Consider the following 22,646-nt stretch of genomic DNA (forward strand, 5'->3'; position numbering starts at 1 on the left):
TATATTGATAAAAATGTTATAGATTGTGGAACATTTGTAAATTTTCCCATTGATCATTAAGATTGCTATGTATGATTTAGCTTGAATGGCCATGTTTATGGTCCCACACTACCATGCAAAGTGAGGTCTGTCCGTACACTCACAAAAGATTAATAGGGTCACTCAAAAATACACTAGTTGCCTAGGGTGATGAGCTTATAGATCACTTTTCTAATCTTCTCAATATTTTATTCTTTTTACAATTAAAAATTAAAATGTAAAAATAAATTATGTGGGTAAAATTCCTATGATTTCATTATATCTGAATACAGGGATATAACTCATAGTACTTTTATTCATAGCAGCATAATTGAAATCATGTTTTGTCTTTAAAAAAATGAAGGCAGGATAAAAGAGAGAGAGAGGGAGAGGCTGACTGACTGACTTATGATCAGTGCACAAGAATTAGGACAGAAGAAGGAAGGAAGGTGGATGTTAGAGAAACAATAAGAATGCCATGAGAATGTCCTGTAGTAGAACGAAGCTGTGTGTGAAGTAAAGGGTCTGAGGAGGTGGTGCACCTGAAGCAGTGATACTAAGTCCTCACCCTTAGAACCTATACTGGTTTCTGAACTGATGGAACATTCTACTTCCTTTCCAAAGGCAAAGTCAGACTAAAGAAACCTGAGTGACAATTGTAACCTGTTGCTGTTACTATAATTTGATCAAGTCCAAAAATGCAAATATGTTTATATGTCTGATAACATTCAAGGCATCCTCAATATGACTATGTCTCCAAATAACCTAGGTTCATGCTGAGATGGTATTGAATAATTTCCTTTGAAGAGGCAATAGTATTAGTCCAGGCTCTGCAAGTGACAATACAATGTACACTGTGTGTTTGTCATTAAGAGCATGGAATGTGTGTTACATCTGCATGACAGGACAGGAACATTACAATATGGGCTAGGGGTACCCTGGCTGGTCCCAAAGCAGTAGTATGTTTTAAGGAACAAAAAAATTAGTTCCTTTAAAATCATGTATGTGTTACTTGACATAACTCTATAAACATCTGTAATAATAATAGTGCTTATGAAAATACTCAAATGGTTTTTAAATTGAATTTAACATTATCCATATCTATATAATATAATTAAGGTACCATGATAAAATTGGAGACTTTCTTAATCATTTGTTTTACTACAACCTACACTGACTGTGGAGGTAGTTAAGGGTACAAAATTATTGTCCCTTATAATATTTGTTGAAACATGGCTATGGTCTAAAATTCAAGTTTTACTTGAAATGAGCCTTGATAGTCCAAATAAAAAACACAGGGTAAAGTTGAGTATAAATTGTTTTTATATTTTAAAATATGGTTAAATGATCAAAGTTGCTATAGCAACTTTCAACTTTCTAAACCTTTGGAAGACTAATAACAATTTATTATTTTAGGATTCATATGAGAATTTTAGTATTAGTCACCAAAGAGAATTGGTGTTCATGGTGATGAAAACCTACTCCCTGGATGTGGAGAGGTGTGAAATTTGTATAATTCTAGACATGTCTGTACTAATTGCAAAAATCCCAGAAGAATGTATTTTCTCACGTCTCTGCAGGGTGTTTCTTAAACCTATTACTTTAGGAAGTTAAATACTGGCATATGAAAACCTCAGCAGTTCAGTTATTACCTAAATTGTGTTATAATTTGAATTTTGTTCATTTTAAATTGAGTGAACATTAACAGCGTAAAAGAGGTTTGGTATGGAAGGTAAGAATGTAAAAAGATAAGGGACTGGCAGGAAATGGAGACCTTATAAATGGTTTAGTGGTTTAGTCTTTTTGTATAACAGTGAATTGTAAACTGCAAATGATACTTAACTACTTTTTCCAATTAGTTCTCCATAAAATTAGGTGTGAAAGCCCACCTCCTTGACTCCTGTAGGTACCATTTCAGAAACAGCTTAGTTTTAAAACTTCATTTTTCCAAGGCCAAAAAACCCCTAAAAACCTAGAAAGTTTAACTTATGAAATCAGCCCATAAATCCCAGAAAACGTGTTTCAAGTTCTAGAGAACATAATCAACATTTTTGTTTCTATGGGAGACATTATTTCATAAAATCACTTTTCTAGAAACAAGTACCCCACCTACACCTCTCTCTCTACCAACTGGCAGAAAGAGATTCAAGACAACCTGAGGCTTGGAACGTTCTGAGGGGCCAGGCAGGAAAGGAGTAGAAGTGGTCTCTTGTTGCTGCAGTGCCCAAGGCCTGGAAATCATGTGCTGGAATAATTCAGCTACAGCAGAATCTCAGCTGCCAGAACTTCCAAAAATACATTTGGGGTGAGAATCTTGTACAAGTGGCAATTGTTAGTAATGTCAATGACAACAGAGGTGGTGCCCTGTATCTTTAAAATTTTTCATTTTTCATTTTATCCTCATAACAATTTGAGAGCACTAACTCCATTTAATAAAATAATCATAACTAAACTTTATTGCATGCTATTTTGTCTGCATATATGGCTGCCCACATTTTCTCCCGTCCTTGTATGAGCATGACATTCCTCTTATCAAGAGGCCAAGTCTATTTCCCTTTTCCTCAGTGACTTGCATTGATTGATCAAATGCAGCAGAAGTAAAGCTGTGCCAGGTCGGGCTTAGTCCTTATAATGTTTGGATCTTTCTGTTTTTACTTTCTTGGAACCCAGCTGCCATGCTGTTTAGAAGTCCCAGATATCTTGCTAGAGAGAGACAGATCATGTGAAAAAGCAATGGAGGATAAGACATCACATGAGGGATAGGCAATATGGAAGAGAGGCCATATGGAGAAGAGTCAGGCAAGCCATCTGACTGTCAGTACCAACACCCGAGACATGAGAGAGGGCTTCTGGGACCTTCCAGCTCAGCTCATTCACCAGCTGAGTGCAACTGCATGAGCAAACCCAGGTCAGATGACACATGCAGTATAGAAAAACTGCCCAGCCAACCTCAGCATCTTGAAAAGTGTTAAATCGTTGTTGTTTTAAACTATTAAATTTGGGGGTGGTTTGTTACACAGCAATAGAAAACTGATAAGTGTGCTTACACATTTGAAGCTTCCTGTGTTAATGCATTTAATCTACATAGTTCAGTGGGGAGGTAATGCTATTGTTCTCATGGTGTAGATGATCAAATGAAGTATACTGAGGCTAAATGATTTTCCCAAAATCACACTGCTAACTAGTGGAGGCTGAGAACAAAGTATGATCTTGTGATCATGTCCTACCTCTTATTTGAGAACACTGAGGCTCTGAGAAGTGAAGTAGCTCACTGCGGGATCACATCTCAAGTTTGTGCATTCCAAAGCAAGTACTATTTTGGGGTGTAATAATGTGGTTCAGCACAGCTGAAGCTTAGAATTCATGGGTAAAATTTTCAGAAGATAAGAGTAAAAGGTAAGTTGAGGCTACATTGTGAAAGGCCCATACATAATATTTTAACCTCTGGTCCAGTCATTCCCAAACCTTAGTCAGTAATGGAATTTTGACCAATCCATGACAAATGACCAAAAAAGAAAAAAATGCCAAAAAGCATAATATAGTCAGTGCATGACTTATTCAGATTGCCAACTCACTTTTTCCCCCTTGCAAGTGTAAGCAGCTCTTTGCAGGAAACTGCCCTCAGCAGGAAACCCCCTTTTTTTGTCAATTTAGCAAAGCTATATTGTAACTTACTTTAAATCAGGTGTCCCCATGCTCTACTCATCTCTAGTCCTAGCACACCTATCAAATCTTTTGATCACACAATACTTTGCCTAACCTGTTGATTCTTTCTGTAGATCAAAGAGGTAGAAATGAAGAATAAGTAATTAACAGATGACCAGATCTCTTCCATAGCTTCCCATTCAGTAATCTTGGGAACAAACTGTGTGAATGAGATAGCATCTAAAGAAAGATCACAAGGAGTCGACAAGCCTCCGTGCAGTAGTGGATGGCAATGACTCTGACCCCCTTTCTCAATGATTAACTGAGAATACTTCCCTTTTGCCTTTGAAAAACTTTCATGGGTAAGCAGAACCTTCTTTGGATTTAGTTTTTTGCAGACACTGAGTTCACCATCTCCCCACATTGCTGGCATTCTGATTAAAAGCAACTTTCCTTTCTACCAACAACTGCCTCTCGGGTATTGATTTTTTTTTTTTTTTGCGGTACATGGGCCTGTCATTGTTGTGGCCTCTCCCGTTGCGGAGCACAGGCTCCGGACGCGCAGGCTCAGCGGCCATGGCTCACGGGCCCAGCCGCTCCGCAGCATGTGGGATCTTCCCGGACCGGGGCACGAACCCGTGTCCCCTGCATCGGCAGGCGGACTCCCAACCACTGCGCCACCAGGGAAGCCCTCGGGTATTGATTTTTGAGCAGCAAGCAGCTGGACTTGAGTTCAGTAACACAAGGACTCTCCCTTCATTTGCAATGATGTTCTTCCTAAATTTTAAAAATACATTTTGTAAAATAATGGAGACAACAGAGAGTTGTAGGTGTTTTTTTTTAAGTTACTACCTGGCAAAATAATATATAATATATATACATATACATGTATGCATGTGTGTGTGTGTAAATAGATATAAATACATATTTTTTCACTGTCTTAAGAAATCTAAAAATCTAGGAGGTTCAACTGCAGACAGGGAACTCTGAAAGCTAACATGATAAAATTTTTTAAGACTCAAGCTTAATTAATTATTATATTAAGAATAATTAAATATATGGATATTTGTGTTTAAAATTGTACACTAATAATAACTCACAATTTAGCTTTCTTTCATTCACTACTCATTCTTTTATGGTCATATCCCTGCCTATTCATGAGTATTTGCAGACTGGGAACAAAGAAAGAGAGATTAAAAAAAAAAAAATCTAAGCATCATTTTTAGCTCCTCTAAGCATCCTTGATTATACCAAGAGTGGTGCTGAGTGCCTATTCTGTTTTGTGAATGTATATAATAATTGCTCAGTTATTGATTGAATGACTTCTTAAGGAGGGAGTTTTGTAGTATCTATACTTTTTAATAATCGTTGTTATCCCTGGCCTTGAAAATGATTGGACAGCTTTCACCACACACAACAGGAAGAAAGAATATTACTGCTCTAAAAATGCCTTAGGAAATCATTCCAAACTGAACTAAACAAAAAGAATGGTAGCAAAAAGCTTTTATTTTAGCACTCAGTTTTAATCTATGAAATTCAATGATGGGCAGTAATTTAGAGAAATTTCTTATAGTGTAAAAGCATGCTTTTTCCATCTTCAAGTCAGTTGAAAAAATATTTTAATACAATTTAGATTTTATTCTACCATAGCTCCCTGTAATTATGCTTCCACTAATTAAGGCTTTTATAGTTTGAGTTTAATTCCGCCTTCAACTTATTTTCCATCTTTTTTTTATCTGTAAGCTGTCAAAAGTAACTACTCTCATTTTTCCTTGTATAAAAGTCAGAAACTACTCCCAAGACCTCACCACAATTAAATACACGACTGGAAAGGCAGATATCATAATGGGAAGCAAATTAGTTTTTGCCTCAGTCACAACAAGTACTTGAGATTCTATGAAGATTCTTCAAATAGCAAAACAACCAGGGAGGGCACTTCAGTTTGCTGCATAAACAAATACTACACGCATTTATTCTAATCAAGAACATTGCCAAATGCTACCTTTAGCATTTGGTTTGCATTTCTAATTTAAATTATTCAGTGTGGAGTAATATCTTGGAATTTTAAGGGGGGTGCTAGCCCTCACATTTGTAAAACTATTTGTATGTAATTAACGATCACTGGTACTGATGACATATCCTTTCATATCCAAATGTGAAGTCTGCTGTTTAGTTTCTACTCCTTAAAAGACAGCAAGTTGGAAAAGGCAAGTAAAATGAAAAAGGAAAAAAAAGCACGGGTTTCAGGCTGAGTCATCCAGATTTTTAAAGTACACACTTTAGATGAAGTAATTTTATAGTTTTAAGGTCAATAAAGAAACTACAGAAATGTCTTAGTTATAAACACAATATATGGCACATTTTAATATGAAATTCAAGGAACTTCACCTTATGTTAGTGCATTGGTTCCGAAACCAGTCTTAAATAATCCTTGATTGATTCATGAATCAATCATGAATATGATTGATGGAATCATGGAATCATGAATATGCTTATCGCATTTGTAGATATCACATTAATCACACTTGCTGATAGACTATCTGACATGAACATAACTACATACAAATTTAACCAACTGGAAACACGGTTCATAAAATTTAATAGCGTTAAGTGCAAGGTGGTGCTGACATAGAGAAATAAAAACAAGGTAATGAAAGAATGTCTAGAAACAAGTGAAGATGATAAATAAAATAACTACCCACCCCAAAGTTATGATTGCTGCAACTTCACCTCATGGCTACAATGAAAAAGACCAAAATGAACTCAACCTTGAATTATCAACCATGACTGGTTAAGGTATTTGCCATGCACAAGCCTTCCTTAATTCCCATAATACTCTATAATGTAAACTCCGTTATTATTTTTCTCATTTTAAAGATTAGGAAATAAAGGCAAAGAGAATTTAAGTAAGTGGCTTAACGACACAGAGCTAGTGGAAGGACACAGCATTTGAACCAAAGCAGTCTGCTTCAGAGCCCACACTCTCAAATCACTATACTCTGTAAAATAATATTTCAAAATGAGAAATTAAGATAAATGCTGTCTTTGATTTTTTAATATCATGCTAGATTACTTGTTAATAAACCTGTTTTACTCTCACCTAACTATCTTGTAGGTTGTAGTTCTGTTTTACTAACAAAACCCCAGGTGTTTTATATGCCTATACAGTTAGAGCTTAATCTGCAGAAGAAAAGAAAAAAAACTTATGAGGTATGATTTTTGGGGTGGAGGACTGATAAGAAAGATAACTTCAAAAGTTATCATTTTATTCCCTAGTAGGAAAATAACAAGTTTTGTATCTAATTTAACAATCTTAGATTGGTATTTCTTTCCTTACTGACCACAAAAAACTGTGCTTTTAAAATACACCTGTAACCAGCTCTCTTATTTATTTATTTATTTTTGGTTTCCTAATTAATTAATGAAATCAGTCTTTGACATGTGGCCCCTATCTATTTTTATATTTAAAAGATTTTTTTTTTACAACTTTCTCTTTGCATATTAGAGGATGGAAAGTTTAAAATAAAGAGGCATCAAAGTGTATTAGTAAAAGTATACAGCTCATTAGAGTTAGATGAACCTGAGAACAAGTACAGATACAGGCAAATGTGTAATCCCTCTGAGCCTCAATATCACTGTCTATAAAATGAGGATAATAATTCTTAGCACATAAGAATTATGGAAAAAATTTTAAAACTAACATTCCTGGGGTAACTAAACTGGGCTTGACACATCATCCTCTCTCAGATTCTTGGCTCCTTTCCTCTCATATTTTTTAAGCTGAGACAGATGAATATTGTTAATGTTGTGCCACCTCACAACAGACTTTTGAACACTACACTCAAGCAAGCGGGTGCTATGGGGGGGCAAATGTGAAGCAACTAAAAATAACAGAAAGATAACCAAAATGAACACGAATGTCAAAATTAAATAATATGAGGAAATATTAAAAGAAAATTTCCTTTTCTTTCTTTTTGAAAACAATATATTTTTTTAAACATCTTTTTTGGAGTATAATTGCTTTACAATGGTGTGTTAGTTTCTGCTGTATAACAAAGTGAATCAGCTATACATATACATATATCCCCATATCCCCTCCCTCTTGCATCTCCCTCCCTCCCACCCTCCTTATCCCACCCCTCTAGGTGGTCACAAAGCACCGAGCTGATCTCCCTGTGCTATGCAGCTGCTTCCCACTACCGATTTTACATTTGGTAGTATATATAAGTCCATGCCACTCTCTCACTTCGTCCCAGCTTACCCGTCCCCCTCCCAGTGTCCTCAAGTTCATTCTGTATGCCTGCGTCTTTATTCCTGTCCTGCCCCTAGGTTCATCAGAACCATTTTTTTTAGATACAACATATATTTGTTAGCATACAGAATTTTTCTCTTTCTGACTTACTTCGTTCTGTATGTCAGACTCTAGGTCCATCCACCTCACTACAAATAACTCAATTTCATTTCTTTTTATGGCTGAGTAATATTCCATGGTATATGTGTGCCACATTTTCTTTATCCATTCTTCTGTCGATGGACACTTAGGTTGCTTCCATGTCCTGGTTATTGTAAATAGAGCTGCAATGAACATTGTGGTACATGACTCTTTTTGAATTATGGTTTGCTCAAGGTATATGCCCAGTAGTGGGATTGATGGGTTGTATGGTAGTTCTATTTTTAGTTTTTAAAAGGAACCTCCATACTCTTCTCCATAGTGGCTGTATCAATTTACATTTCCACCAACAGTGCAAGAGGGGTCCCTTTTCTCTACACCCTCTCCAGCATTTATTGTTTGTAGAGTTTTTGATAATGGCCATTCCGACTGGTGTGAGGTGATACTTCACTGTAGTTTTGATTTGCATTTCTCTAATGATTAGTGATGTTGCGCATCCTTTCATGTGTTTGTTGGCAATCTGTATATCTTCTTTGGAGAAATGTCTATTTAGGTCTTCTGCCCATTTCTTAATTGGATTGTTTGTTTTGTTGGTATTGAGCTGCATGAGCTGCTTGTAAATTTTGGAGATTAATCCTTTGTCAGTTCCTTCGCTTGCAAATATTTTCTCCCATTCTGAAGGTTGTCTTTTCATCTCATTTATGGTTTCCTTTGCTGTGCAAAAGCTTTTAACTTTCATTAGGTCTCATTTGTTTATTTTTGTTTTTATTTCCATTCCTCTAGGAGGTGGGTGAAAAAGGATCTTGCTGTGATTTATGTGATAAGAGTGTTCTGCCTATGTTTCCTCTAAGAGTTTTATAGTGTCTGGACTTACATTTAGGTCTTTAATCAATTTTGAGTTTATTTTTGTATATGGTGTTTGGAATTGTGCTAATTTCATTCTCTTACATGTAGCTGTTCAGTTTTCCCAGCACCACTCATTGAAGAGGCTGTCTTTTCTCCATTGTATATCCCGGCCTCCTTTGTCATAGATTAGTTGACCATACGTGCGTGGGTTTATCTCTGAGCTTTCTATCCTGTTCCATTGGTCTATATTTCCATTTTTGTGCCAGTAGCATACTGTTTTTTTTTTTTTAAGTTGGTAATTTATATTTTTATTTATGTATTTTTTTTAATTTTTAAATTTAATTTTTTTATACAGCAGGTTATTAGTCATAAATTTTATAAACATCAGTGTATACATGTCAATCTCAATCGCCCAATTCATCACATCACCATCCCCACCCCACTGCTGTTTTCTCCCCTTGGTGACCAAACATTTGTTCTCTACATCTGTGTCTCAATTTCTGCCCTGCAAACTGGTTCATCTGTACCATTTTTCTAGGTTCCACATATATGCGTTTAATATACGATATTTGTTTTTCTCTTTCTGACTTACTTCACTCTGTATGACAGTCTCTAGATCCATCCACGTCTCAACAAATGACCCAATTTCGTTCCTTTTTATGGCTGAGTAATATTCCATTGTATATACGTACCACATCTTCTTTATCCATTCGTCTGTCGATGGGCATTTAGGTTGCTTCCATGACCTACTGTAAATAGTGCTGGAGTGAACACTGGGGTACATGTGTCTTTTTGAATTACGGTTTTCTCTGGGTATATGCTGAGTAGTGGGATTGCTGGATCATATGGTAATTTTATTTTTAGTTTTCTAAGGAACCATCATACTCTTCTCCATAGTGGCTGTAGCAAGTTACATTCCCACCAACAGTGCAAGAGGGTTCTCTTTTCTCCACACCCTCTCCAGCATTTGTTGTTTGTAGATTTTTCTGATGAGGACCATTCTAACAGGGGTGAGGTGATAACTCATTGAAGTTTTGATTTGCATTTCTCTAATAATTAGTGATGTTGAGCAGCTTTTCATGTGCTTCTTCACCATCTGTATGTCTTCTTTGCAGAAATGTCTATTTAGGTCTTCGGCCCATTTTTGGATTGGGTTGTTTGCTTTTTTAATATTGAGCTGCAGGAGATGTTTATATATTTTGGAGATTAATCCTCTGTCCGTTGATTCGAAAGAAAATACTTTCTCCAATTCTGAGGGCTGTCTTTTCGCCTTGTTTATGGTTTCCTTTGCTGTGCAAAAGCTTTTAAATTTCATTAGGTCCCATTTGTTTATTTTTGTTCTTATTTCCATTACTCAAGGAGGTGGATCAAAAAAGATCTTGCTGTGATTAATGTCAAAGAGTGTTTTTCCTATGTTTTCCTCTAAGAGTTCTATAGTGTCCGGTCTTACATTTAGTTCTCTAATCCATTTTGAGTTTATTTTTGTTTATGGTGTTAAGGAGTGTTCTAATTTCATTCTTTTACACGTAGCTCTCCAGTTTTCCCAGCACCACTTATTGAAGAGATGGTCTTTTCACCATTGTATATCCTTGCTTCCTTGGTCATAGATTAGTTGACCATAGGTGTGTGGGTTTATCTCTGGGCTTTCTATCTTGTTCCATTGATCTGTTTTTCTGTTTCTCTGCCAGTACCATATTCTTTTGATTACTGTAGCTTTGTAGTATAGTCTGAAGTCAGGGAATCTGATTCCTCCAGCTCTGTTTTTTTCCCTCAAGACTGTTTTGGCAATTAGGGGTCTTTTGTGTCTCCATACAAAGTTTAAGATTTTTTGTTCTAGTTCCATAAAAAATGCCATTGGTAATTTTATAGGGATTGCACTGAATCTGTAGATTGTTTTGGGTCGTAGAGTCATTTTCACAATATTGAGTCTTTTAATCCAAGAGCATGGTATATCTCTCCATCTGTTGGTATCATCTTTAATTTCTTTCATCAGTGTCTTACAGTCTTCTGCATACAGGTCTTTTGTCTCCCTAGGTAGGCTTATTCCTAGGTATTTTATTCTTTTTGTTGCAATGGTAAATGGGAGTGTTTCCTTAATTTCCCTGTCAGATTTTTCATCATTAGTGTATAGGAATGCAAGAGATTTCTGTGCATTAATTTTCTATCCTGCAACCTTACCAAATTCATTGATTAGCTCTAGTAGCTTTCTGGTGGCATGTTTAGGATTCTCTATGTATAGTATCATGTCATCTGCAAACAGTGACAGTTTTACTTCATATTTTCCAATTTGTATTATTTTATTTCTTTTTCTTCTCTGATTGCCGTGGCTAGGACTTCCAAAACTATAATGAATAATAGTGGTGAGAGTGGACATCCTTTTCTTGTTCCTGATCTTAGAGGAAATGCTTTCAGTTTTTCACCATTGAGAATGATGTTTGCTGTGGGTTTGTCAGATATGGCCTTTATTATGTTGAGGTAGGTTCTCTCCATGCCCACTTTCTGGAGAGTTTTTATCATAAATGGGTGTTGAATTTTGTCAAAAGCTTTTTCTGCATGTATTGAGATGATCATATGGTTTTTATTCTTCAATTTGTTAATATGGTGTATCACATTGACTGATTTGTGTATATTGAAGAATCCTTGCATCCCTGGGATAAATCCCACTTGATCATGGTGTATGATCCTTTTAATGTGTTGTTGGATGCTGTTTGCTAGTATTTGGTGAGGATTTTTGCATCTATATTCATCAGTGATATTGATCTGTAATTTTCCTGTTTTGTAGTATGTTTGTCTGGTTTTGGTATCAGGGTGATGGTGGACTCAAAAAATGAGTTTGGGAGTGTTCTTTCCTCCACAATGTTTTCGACGAGTTTTAGAAGGATGGGTGTTAGCTCTTCTCTAAATGTTTGGTAAAATTCACCTGTGAAGCCATTTGGTCCTGAACTCTTGTTTGTTGGAAGACCTTTAATCACAGTTTCAATTTCATTACTTGTGATTGCTCTGTTCATATTTTCTATTTCTTCCTGGATCAGTCTTGGAAGATTATACCTTTCTAAGACTTTGTCCATTTCTTCCAGGTTGTCTATGTTTTTGGCATAGAGTCGCTTGCAGTGGTCTCTTAGGATGCTTTGTATTTCTGCGGTGTCTGTTGTAACTTCTCCTTTTTCATTTCTAATTTTATTGATTTGAGTCCTCTCCCACTTTTTCTTGATGAGTCTGCCTAATGGTTTATCAGTTTTCTTTATCTTCTGAAAGAACCAGCTTTTGGTTTTATTGTTCTTTGCCATGTTTCTATTTCATTTATTTCTGCTCTGATCTTTATGATTTCTTTCCTTTTGCTAACTTTGGGTTTTGTTTGTTCTTCTTTCTCTAGTTCCTTCAGGTGTAAGGTTAGGTTGTTTATTTGAGATTTTTCTTGTTTCCTGAGGTCGGCTTCTGGAGCTGTAAACTTCGCTCTTACAACTGCTTTTGCTGCATCCCATAGGTTTTGGATCATCGTGTTTCCATTGTCATTTATCTCTAGGAATTTTTTGATTTCCTCTTTGATTTCTACAGTGATCTCTCGGTTATTTAGTAACATACTGTTTAGCCTCCATGTGTTTGTGTTTTTTTCCTGTAATTGATTTCTTATCTAATAGTGTTGTGGTCAGAAAAGATGCTTGATATGATTTCCTTTTTCTTAAATTTACTGAGGCTTGATTTGTGACCCAAGATGTGATCTATCCTGGAGAATGTTCTGTGTGCACTTGAGAAGACAGTGTAATCTGCTGTTTTTGGATGGAATGTCCTCTAAATATCAATTAAATCTATCTGGTCTATTGTGTCATTTAAAGCTTCTATTTTGTTATTTATTTTCATTTTGGATGATCTGTCCATTGGTATAAGTGAAGTGTTAAAGTCCCCCACTATTATTGTGTTACTGTTGATTTCCTCTTTAATAGCTGTTAGCAGTTGCCTTATGTATTGAGGTGCTCCTATGTTGGGTGCATATATAGTTACAATCTTTTTCTTGGATTGATCCCTTGATCATTATGTAGTGTCCTTCCTTGTCTCTTGTAACATTCTTTATTTTAACGTCTATTTTATCTGATGAGTATTGCTACTCCAGCTTTCTTTTTTTTTTTTTTTTGCAGTACGTGGGCCTCTCACTTTTGTGGCCTCTCCCGTTGCGGAGCACAGGCTCCGGACGTGCAGGCTCAGCAGCCATGGCTCACGGGTCCAGCCACTCCGCGGCATGTGGGATCTTCCCAGACCGGGGCACGAACCCGTGTCCCTGGCATCAGCAGGTGGACTCTCAACCACTGTGCCACCAGGGAAGCCCTCCAACTTTCTTTTGATTTCCATTTGCATGGAATATTTTTTTCTATCCCCTCAGTTTCAGTCTGAATGTGCCCCTAGGTCTGAAGTGGGTCTCTTGTAGACAGCATATAGATGGGTCTTGTTTTTGTATCCATTCAGCAAACCTGTGTCTTTTGGTTGGAGCATTTAATCCATTCACGTTTAAGGTAGTTATTGATATGTATGTTCTATGACCATTTTCTTAATTGTTTTGGGTTTGTTTTTGTAGGTCCTTTTCTTCTCTTGTGTTTCCCACTTAGAGAAGTTCCTTTAGCATTTGTTGTAGAGCTGGTTTGGTGGTACTGAACTCTCTTAGCTTCTTCTTGTCGGTAAAGCTTTTGATTTCTCCATCGAATCTGAATGAGATCCTTGCCAAGTAGAGTAATGTTGGTTGTAGGTTCTTCCCTTTCATCACTTTAAGTATATCATGCCACTCCCCTCTGGCATGTAGAGTTTCTGCTGAGAAATCAGCTGTTAACCTTATGGGAGTCTCCTTGTATGTTATTTGTCATTTTTCCCTTGTTGCTTGCAGTAATTTTTCTTTTCCTTTAATTTTTGCGGATATGATTACTATGTGTCATGGCGTGTTTCTCCTTGTGTTTATCCTGTATGGGACTCACTCTGCTTCCTGGACTTGGGTGGCTATTTCCTTTCCCATGTTAGGGAATTTTTTGACTCTAATCTCTGCAAATATTTTCTCTGGTCCTTTCTCTCTCTCTTCTCCTTCTAGGACCCCTATAATGCACATGTTGTTGCATTTAATGTTGTCCCAGAGGTCTCTTAGGCTGTCTTCATTCTTTTTTCTTTATTCTGTTCCGCAGCAGTGAATTCCACCATTTTGTTTTCCAGGTCATTTAACCATTCTTCTGTTTCAGTTATTCTGCTATTGATTCCTTCTATTGTAGTTTTCATTTCAGTTATTGTATTCTTCATCTCTGTTTGTTTGTTCTTTAATTCTTCTAGGGCTTTGTTAAACATTTCTTGCATCTTCTCTATCTTTGCCTCCATTCTTTTTCTGAGGTCTTGGATCATCTTCACTATCATTATTCTGAATTCTTTTTTCTGGAAGGTTGCCTATCTCCTCTTCATTTAGTTGTTTTTCTGGGAATTTATTTTTTCCTTCATGTGGTACATAACCCTCTGGCTTTTCATCTTGTCTATTTTTCTGTGAATGTGGTTTTTGTTCCACAGGCTGCAGCATTGTAGTTCTTGCTTCTACTGTCTTCCCTCTGGTCGTTGTGGTTATCTAAGAGGCTTGTGCAAGTTTCCTGATGGGAGGGAGTGGTGGTGGTAGAGCTGACTGTTGCTCTGGTGGGCAGATCAGTAAAACTTAATCCACTTGACTGCTCATGGGTGGGGCTGGGTTCCCTCCCTGTTCATTGTTTTGCCAGAGGCAACCCAACAGTGGAGCCTACCTGGCTCTTTGGTGGGGCTAATGGCGGACTCTGGGAAGGCTCAAGGCAAGGCGTACTTCCCAGAACTTCTGCTGCCAGTGTAGCTGTCTCCATGGTGAGCCACAGCCACCCCCGGCGTCTGTAGGAGACCCTCTAACACTAGTAGGTAGGTCTGGTTCAGTCTCCCCTGGGGTCACTGCTCCTTCCCGAGTCCTGATACGCACACTACTTTGTGTGTGCCCTCCAAGAGTAGAGTTACTGTTTCCCCCAGTCCTGTTGAAGTCCTGCAATCTAATCCCATGAGCCTTCAAAGTCTGATTCTCTAGGAATTACTCCTCCTGTTGGTGGACCCCCAGATTGGGAAGCCTGACGTGGGGCTCAGAACCTTCACTCCAGTGGGTGGACTTCTATGGTATAAGTGTTCTCCAGTCTGTGAGTCACCCACCCAGCAGTTATGAGATTTGATTTTATTGTGATTGCGCCCCTCCTACCATCTCATTGTGGCTTCTCCTTTGTCTTTGGATGTGGGGTATCTTTTTTGGTGAGTTCCAGTGTCCTCCTGTTGATGACTGTCCAGCAGCTAGCTGTGATTCTGGTGTTCTCGCAAGAGGGAGTGAGAGCACATCCTTCTACTCCACCATCTTGGTTCAGGGCCCGAGCCCATAGTGTCTTGATTACTGTAGCTTTGTAGTATAGTCTGAAGTCTGGGAGCCTGATTCCTCCAGCTCCATTTTTCTTTCTCAAGATTGCTTTGGCTATTTGAGGTCTTTTGTGTTTCCATACAAATTGTGAAATTCTTTGTTCTAGTTATGTGAAAAATGCCATTGGTAGTTTGATGGGGATTGCACTGAATCTGTAGATTGCTTTGGGTACTATAGTCATTTTCACAATGCTGATTCTTCCAATTCAAGAACATGGTATATCTCTCCATTTGTTTGTATCATCTTTAATTTCTTTCATCAGTGTCTTATAGTTTCTGCATAAAGGTCTTTTGTCTCACTAGGTAGGTTTATTCCTAGGTACTTTAATCTTTTTATTGCAATGGTAAATGGGAGTGTCTCCTTAATTTCTCTTTCTGATTTTTCATCATTAGCATATAGGAATGCAAGAGATTCCTGTGCATTAATTTTGTATCCTGCTACTTTACCAAATTCATTGATTAGCTCTAGTAGTTTTCTGGTAGCATCTTTAGGATTCTCTATGTATAGTATTGTGTCATCTGCAAACAGCGACAGTTTTACTTCTTCTTTTCTGATTTGGATTCCTTTTATTTCTTTTTATTTTCTGATTGGTGTGGCTAAAACTTTCAAAACTATGTTGAATAAGAGTGGTGAGAGTGGGCAACCTTGTCTTTTTCCTGATCTTAGTGGAAATGGTTTCAGTTTTTCACCGTTGAGAATGATGTTGGCCATGTGTTTGTCATATATGGCCTTTATTATGTTGAGGTAAGTTCGCTCTATGCCTACTTTCTGGAGGGTTTTTATCAGAAATGGGTGTTGAAATTTGTCAAAAGCTTTTTCTGCATTTATTGAGGTGATCATAATGATTTTTCTCCTTTTCTCCTTCAATTTGTTAGTATGTTTTTATCACATTGATTGATTTGGTATATTAAAGAATCCTTGCATTCCTGGGATAAACCCCAATTGATCATGGGTATGATCCTTTTAATGTGTTGTTGGAATCTGTTTGCTAGTGTTTTGCTGAGTATTTTTGCATCTATGTTCATCAGAGATATTGGCCTGTAGTTTTCTTTCTTTGTGACATCTTTGTCTGGTTTTGGTATCAGGGTGATGGTGGCCTTGTTGAATGAGTTTGGGAATGTTCCTCCCTCTGCTATATTTTGGAAGAGTTTGAGAAGTATAGTTGTTAGCTCTTCTCTAAATGTTTGGTAGAATTCACCTGTGAAGCCATCTGGTCCTGGGCTTTTGTTTGTTGGAAGATTTTTAATCACAGTCTCAATTTCAGTGCTTGTGATTGGTCTTTTTATATTTTCTATTTCTTCCTGGTTCAGTCTTGGAAGTTTGTGCTTTTCTAAGAATGTGTCCATTTCTTCCAGGTTGTCCATTTTATTGGCATAGAGTTGTTTGTAGTAATGTCTCGTGATCTTTTGTATTTCTGCAGTGTCAGTTGTTACTTCTCCTTTTTCATTTCTAATTCTATTGATTTGAGTCTTCTCCCTTTTTTTCTTGATGAGTCTGGCTAGTGGTTTATCAATTTTGTTTATCTTCTCAAAGAACCAGTTTTAGTTTTATTGATCTTTGCTATTGTTTTCTTTGTTTCTATTTCATTTAGTTTTGCTCTCATCTTTATGATTCCTTTCCTTCTACTAACTTTGGGTTTTGTGTGTTCTCCTTTCTCTAGGATTCTTGGTGGCAGCGGCCACAATGTTAGAGGTTCATGCCCGTCTGTGGGGTCCGAGCTGATAGTTGCGGCTTGCGCTCGTCTCTGGAGCTTGCTTAGGCAGTGCTCTGTCTTTTGCGGGCACACTGGGAAAGAATCCCCTTGCCTTGCACACCCCAAAACAAAGGTCTCTTGCCTCTCCTGCAGGTCCAGACTTTTTCCTGGACTCCCTCCTAGTTAACTGTGGCACACTAGCCCCCTTCAGGCTGTGTTCATGCAGCCAACCCCAGTCCTCTGCCTGGGATCTGAATTCTGAAGCCTTGGCCTCAGCTCTCAGCCCTCAGCCACCCCCAGCAGGTGAGCAGACAAGCCTCACAGGCTGGTGAGTGCTGGTCAGCACCAATCCTCTATGCAAGAATCCCTCCACTTTGGCCTCTGCACCCCTGTTGCTGCGCTCTCCTCCATGGCTCTGGAACTTCGCCCCCTCCAACCCCTGTCTTCACCAGTGAAGGGGTTTCCTAGTGTGTGGAAACTTTTCTTCCTTCACAGCTCCCTCCCAGAGGTTCAGGTCCCATCCCTATTCTTTTGTCTCTGTTTTTTCTTTTGCTCTAACCAGGTACGCGGGGAGTTTCTTGCCTTTTGGGAAGTCTGAGGTCTTCTGCCAGCATTCAGTAGGTGTTCTGTAGGAGTTGTTCCACATGTAGATGTATTTTTGGTGTATTTGTGGGGAGGAAGGTGATCTCCACGTCTTACTCCTCTGCCATCTTGGAGGTCCCTCCCCCAAATTCTGTTTTTAAGCATATGAATACACTTTATACCAAGGAAGTGTAACTACTGTGTATTCTATATTTTAGGAAGTGCTTGAATGAATGAGTTCATGTTACGGAATTGTCTTCCAAAGTGCTCCATAAGGATTGGCTTCAAACCACTGTGTATCAAGTACTGTTTTAGATTTTGATGAAAGCAACTGTTTTCTTCCTACTGAAAATATAAATGCTGCCCAGGTACCCTGGTTTAAGAACCCCTATTTTAAAGGAACTGTGAAAAATGAGACAATCATGGCTAAAAGTCAGAAATGCTTTAGATGTCAACTATTTTATAGTTAAAATTAATATGATGTTGGCATTTGACATTTTACTTTAAAGTATATCCATTTCTTTATTATATATCTACTTATTGTAGATGTTTTCAAAAAAAATTATGAAAGATTTGCAATGGACCAATGAAAACTTTGTCCAGCAAACCCTTCAGTGTTATCAGATTCTATGGGGACGCTGTGCATTTCATTGTTTTTGAACTATTTCACAACTCTGTAAGTTAAAACTTACATATTGTAAGTGATAGCAATGAAGACAATATTTTTTGATAGAGATCCAAGTTGTACTCAGTGGAATCTGCTTATTGTCTCTTGAATATTGACAACTTTTACATCTATTTGTAAATTAATTTAAGCACTTTTTAATCCATCATTCGATGGTATTTTGAATTCTTCTTTGATCAGTAACATCTTACTGATTCCCCCTTTAATTAATGAGTTGCACAAAATATGTGGCACATATTCCTTTTATATGCATAAGAATCACGGTTTTACTCTTTTTAGAAAATCAGCCTTTACCTGGCAATCGATCTATCTCCATAAATATTTATGAGTTTGTGTATTTATAAAAACCTCCCCAAATTGTTGGGCAAAGTTCTGTTCTATGAAGATGGGCCACATATACCATGTCACTTCACTGCTGCCTATCTCGTTGTATTCATAACTCCACTGAGAAGTAGAAATCTATGTTAAACAGGAACTATCCAGGTTACATGTAAAAACTCTGCAACAGTCAGAGTAATACAATAAAGCATCACAATAAAAGAAAAAGGAGGTTCTCCTTGTGTAGGTGAAGTATGAAAAGGGACAAGCAAAGAGATGGTTTGCTTGGTTAGTGGCCCAAGGACAGAGCACTTTTATAACATAACTTACATCTAACAACTAAAGAACAATTCATCATTTTCAATATTAGGTTTTACTTAAACAGTGCAGACTATCATTCTAAGTTTAACCACAATAATCAGGATACTTTGTATTTAGATCAAGATCTTTTACTTAAAAACCCTAAATATATTTAACAGCCCTAGAAATCATAATCGTCATTTTTATACTCTGTGAGCAAACACAGGATGAGTAGAATTCTCACCTGTGAGAGTTTTGGCAAAAACTTAGAAAAGATAACCAAAGCTTAAATAGTTCCATTTGTTTTGAGGTGACATGGACCAAGGATGGCAAATTAAATTCACTGGATGGTGACAATGTTTAATTTTTGTCTGATCCCTCTGGGTACTCTGGTCCTCCAAGAGTTACATTAGTGGAACAGGGCCTTCTTAAGTCCTCCAGAGGCTCAAGATTCTCAAGCTTCTGGGGAACTTTGTCCTTTTTATACTAAACCTATTAAAATTTATCTGTATATGAGTGGAGCTGGGTCACAGTTGTCTTTCCAATATGTTACTTTCATAAACATTTAATTAGATATGTACACATTTTGATTTTTTTGGGTTTTTTTAACCTAATTTTTTTTTTTAATATCTCAGCACTTTTCACGGGCCTTAAAGAGCTAATAGATCCTAAACCACATTCCTAGAATAACTAATTCTTAAAACATCTTATTATGGATTTTGAAATCCATGTAAGACTTACAGTCCTATTTTTATGCTCTCTTAGGAATGGCAACCTTCACTGAGTAAAAACAGAGTTAAAACCTCATACCTTTGGCAGGTAGGAACTGCAGGGGAACGTGGAGCTGATTGTTTTTGTCTCTCCAGCAGGCTTTCCACTACTCCTGCCTCAAGCAACTTATTCCAAGTCATAGAAGTGGGCAGGGGACCCAGGACCAGACAATCTTTTACCCCTTGGGGTCAGTAATTGCACCTGTTAGAGGATGGGGTCCTTGCTAAATTGAAAGGCCAGGGCAAGCAGGAGAGAATATGGTCAACATACCAAGAGAAGCAAAGAGGGGCAGAGTTGACAGGGATGAACCAAGAGAGTCTTGCTGTCACGTCTGTGGTTGCAGTTCCCACAGCATTTCTATTTCCGGGAGCTACCTCAGACACCAGGAGCATTTGAGTCACTCTAGATTGGGGAGTCAGTACATGATCTCTGCAGCCAAGCTGCACGTGATCAAATCCCAGCTCTGCTGCTTTTTGTCTCTTGTGTCCCATTCACATTACCTAATGTCTCTATGGCTTGAATGCTTCAAAACTAAAAGGGGGATGATGATGATAATACTAATAACACCTAGGTCATAGGGATATTTGTAAAGATAAAATGAGCTAAAGCATATAAAGCACTTAGAACTATGCCTAGCATATATTGAATGATATGTGTTAATTATTGTTTTTGATCAGAGTTACATGAATGAATATACTGTTTTTCTTAAGGTAGTTTGAATTAGGCTCCTGTAACAGGCAATTAATATAGCTATGATTATTAAAGGCAACTCTTGGTTCCTCTTCTCATATGACATGGACATTAACTCCCACTACCTCTCCTGGAAGCTATCTGTTTCTGAGAAGGAATGCAATGTAGCGATTATCCCAGATTTCACAATGGCTATGGTGCTGGCAGCTCTTATCAGTGGCCCAGGCATGAAATAGTCTTTTTTAACATTCCCAAATGACCTCATATTGACTTCTCCCATGTAACTTATAAATAGGAGGTAAAATTATTTGTTTTGGAGATCTGACCAAATATACAAAAAATCATAATTGGTCTTTATTTTTTAAAAGGAAATATGAATGAACTAATGACAGTTTTAAAACACACATATACTTTAAATAAAATAATCATTAGTAGTACACATTAATTTGAACTAAAAGAGAAAATAAAAACACATCAAAACCAATAAACTGGAAGATACCAGTAAAGAAAAATTAAGGATTAAAATGTGGTTTAAAAAAATCAGTAAGTTTCATGCCAACTTTAATTGTACCAATTATTCATTTTTTGGTTGGAAAAAAATTCAGAAGATCAAAGAGAAAAGGCTGCCATCATACATATTTCACTTCTCATTATTTGCCATTTTACCCAATTATATGCATCAGGACATTTTGGGTGTGTGGATTCCTGCTGAGGAGTATTTCTGAACTAGAAATAATTGAACTGGACATGAAATCAAACCCACTATGGAACAAGAGTCTGTACTCTGGAGGAAAATCATCTTGATAGAAAAGTCCAGGCTAAAGATCACATCAATGACCCAGCTTATCTCTTGGAATAGCAGCTGGAGAATAGGTGAAAAAGAAGAGACTCAAATTAAAGACTTTACAAATTCTAATTTAGGTTGCAAACGCACAAATACAGGACATTCACCATTCTGATTGGCCTAATGAGGCCCAGTCATATGCCTACCACTAGCCGGTCACTGTGATATGGGACAACCATGCTCATTTTTGGCCAGACTGAATCACATGCCCCACTTCAAAAGGTATCCACCCTCATGTGAACTGAAATAGAAGGGTGTTGTTTGCTATAAGAAGTCAAGTGAGCAGTCTGTAACACCCGGAGCCCGCGGGCCGCCTCGGCCCCCAGAGACCCCGGCATGGTGCACATGGGCACTGCGGGGTCACATCTCCCCGCGTCCAGCTTGGACATCTTAGGGGACCCGAGGAAGATGAACAAGCACCAGCTCTATTACCAGGTCTTAAACTTTGCCATGACTGTGTCATGAATGCTCATGATCTGGAAAGGCCTGATCGTCCTCACTGGCAGCGAGAGTCCCATCATGGTGGTGCTGAGTGGCGGCATGGAGCCAGCCTTCCACAGGGGCAACCTTCTGCTCCTGACAAATTTCCGGGAAGACCTGGTTAGAGATGGTGAAATCGTTGTTTTTAAAGTAGAAGGACAAGACATTCCAACAGTGCACAGAGTAATCAAAGTTCATAAAAAAGATAATGGAGACATCAAATTTCTGACTAAAGGAGGTAATAATGAAGTTGACAATAGAGGCTTGTACAAAGAAGGCCAGAACTGGCTGGAAAAGAAGGATGTGGTGGGGAGAGCCAGAGGGTTTTTACCATATGTTGGTATGCTCACCATTATAATGAACAACTCCCAAAATTCAAGTATGCTCTTTTGGCTGTAATGGGTGCATATGTGTTACTAAAACGTGAATCCTAAAATGAAAGGCAGTTCCTCGGACCAGACCGAAATAAATTCTGTGGAAAAGCTAATATATTTGAAATGTTCCACTTTCTGTATAAAAGGAAACAATGTGGAGATGTTTTTGTCTTGTTCGAATAAATGATTCATCAGTGAAAAAAAAAAAAGGTCAAGTGTACATCACGACAAATAGTTACATAATGACCAAAACCTCCACAGGTCCACTATTACAAAGAATCAGTACTTTGTCTGATCCTATGAAGGCAGTAGTATTTCCAAATAGCTTTAAAGTGGAGACCAAAAGAATCCTCTGATCAGGCAAGGACAGAGTAAAGGGAGAGTAGAGTTACTGCATGACAGTCTCCAAAAATTGCTTCACCTTTGAATGGTTCGGCTAGCTTTTAAATTTTTACGTATTGAGTTAGTATTTTAAAATTAAAAATGAATTATGTATCATATGAATAATCTTTCTTTTACTTTTTAAAAAATAAATTAAGAGAAAAGTGATACAAACATATCTAAATTATGTTATCAG

At 37.6% G+C, this 22,646-nt stretch overlaps 1 pseudogene; it reads left to right on the forward strand.

Moving 5' to 3' along the window:
• Positions 1 to 21,515: 21,515 nt before the first annotated feature.
• LOC137225852 (signal peptidase complex catalytic subunit SEC11C pseudogene) lies at positions 21,516 to 22,129 on the forward strand (annotated as a pseudogene).
• The last annotated feature ends 517 nt before the right edge of the window (positions 22,130 to 22,646 follow it).

This window comes from Pseudorca crassidens, chromosome 6 (assembly GCF_039906515.1).
Source record: "Pseudorca crassidens isolate mPseCra1 chromosome 6, mPseCra1.hap1, whole genome shotgun sequence".
Lineage (NCBI taxonomy): Eukaryota > Metazoa > Chordata > Mammalia > Artiodactyla > Delphinidae > Pseudorca > Pseudorca crassidens.